Consider the following 2,116-nt stretch of genomic DNA (forward strand, 5'->3'; position numbering starts at 1 on the left):
CAGCCCACGAAGGAGGCAGGACCCCTTCCTCTGACACCGGCCGGCTGCAGGCTTCTCCCAGGCAGGCTTGCCGTTTGCTGTAAGAACCTGTCGTCTCTGAAAAGGGAGTCCCAGCGATCACTTTGCCAACACGTTCCTCATAATTTACTTTAAGGAGAAACAGAATCAAACTTGAAATAGGTCTTTAAAGGAGCAAAGAGGCATGATGCCAGGGCAGAGCCACTCGGTAGAGCACGGCGTGTGTCTGAGCCCTCGGTCCGTGCCCGGGACAGCTGTTGGCCCCAAGAGCTCTGAGTGGGATTGTCCCGGTCTTTGCTGTTGCCAAGATGGATGGTGTCTCAGTGAAACCTCTTCTCCTCACAGTGGCCGGGCACAATATTGAGTGAAATAATGGCCAGGAAGAACACCGCTAGGCCCCTAATGAGAAGCTGTTGGCAGAAAAAGTGCTCTCACATTCATCAAAAAACCAATAAATGCCAACTAAGGAGCTGGAGAAGCAGCAGTTCATCTATTCCTTCTCTGGAGGCCTCTGGGGGGAGTTTGGGACAACACACCTGCCCTGTCTTCTCCCCAAATGTTGCTGAGGAAGCTTCCGGAAGGCCTAGAACATGTAGGGGTGGCTTTCCTGCAGAGATGAGGGGAGCGACAGGGAGGCTGCCCAGCTCTTGGTCAGAGCAGGCCGTGTTTGGAACCGGCCGGGCCAGGCCCATGTCCTCCCTGCCATTTTGTCTGTGCGGTGTTCCCACTTGTAGGTTGACTGAGAGCTGAGATCCCCTCCGGCCTAAAAAGCCAAAGCTTCCTAGGGATGAGTCAAGATGGATTCTTCTTCTGGATTCCTGTGATACTCACGGCCTGGGCTGTTCCTAGCAGCCACCTCCCGCCGCTTCCTGGTAGCATGCCTTCGGCTGCAAAGGCTCGCTTCACTTGCTTGCTGGGAGAGGATGTTTGCTGAGTGACTATGAATACGAGCCAGCTTCTCCACGTAGTTTGGGACCCCTCCCCATGGCAGACACAGAATCGGGGGCTTGTGTGAAGGTGGCTTATTTGGAAAGTGACCCCAGGTTGCCCACGCGGGGAAGTGGGGCCAGGGAAGCCAGGGAAGGAGAAAAGCCAGTCACATCGGGATTAACCAACAGGTCACGGTTGTGGGTGACCAGGCTCATTCCTGCTGCGGGGCTGAGCAAACACCGGAACATCGCTGAGACATTCTCTCAGGGTGCTGGAGGCAGGCTCTCACACAGGGGCTCTTCTGCTACCCGAGGGTGTCCCTGCAGGCCTCACCTCTCCTTTCCTTCTGGGGTGGCCTGATTTGGGCTGAGCAAGCCCTGGGGAGCCACAGAACTCCTTCAGAGAAGCAGAAAGACAAAAGCGAAGAGATGCCACTAGTGGAAACTGCCCACGGCGGCTGCAGGTGAACTTGGGGGACCCGGAGGCTGTGGGCAGATCAGCAACGTTTGAGACATGCGTGTTACTTCATGTTGCTTTCTTTAACCCTCACGACCATGTAGGAGGTAGGTATTGTCATCATCTATGGTATCTTTAAGAGAAGCAGACTCAGGGGTCAATCCCATGCACCCCGTCACACAGTCGTAAGGCTCTGGGGGTCACCCCACTGTCTGACTCTTGTCCTGGGACAATTTTGTATTTGGATTTTAACATGGTCATGATTTACCTTGTCTAGACTATTTTCCTGGATGGTCAGAATTGTCTTTTTTTTTTTTTTGAGTTGAGGTCTCACTCTATTGTCCAGGCTGGAGTACAATGGTATGATCCCAGCTCATCGCAAGCTTGACCTCCTGGGTTCATGTGATCCTTTTGCCTCAGCCTCCCAAGGAGCTGGGACTACAGGTATGCACCATCATGCCTGGATAATTTTTAAATTTTTTTGTAGAGCTGAGGTCTCACCGTGTTGCCCAGGCCGGGCTCAAGCAATCCTCCCACCTCGGCCTCCAAAAGTGTTGGGATGACAGGCGTGAGACCCCACGCCGGCTGGAATCGTCTTGCACAAAAACAAACAATTCGCCGGGCTCGGTGGCTCAGCCTATAATCCTGCGCCTTTGGGAGGCTGAGGTGAGTGGATTGCCTGAGCCCGTGGGTTCGAGACCCGCCTGGGCAA

Source organism: Carlito syrichta, unplaced genomic scaffold (assembly GCF_000164805.1).
Source record: "Carlito syrichta isolate Samal-C Ts95f unplaced genomic scaffold, Tarsius_syrichta-2.0.1 Scaffold308004, whole genome shotgun sequence".
Lineage (NCBI taxonomy): Eukaryota > Metazoa > Chordata > Mammalia > Primates > Tarsiidae > Carlito > Carlito syrichta.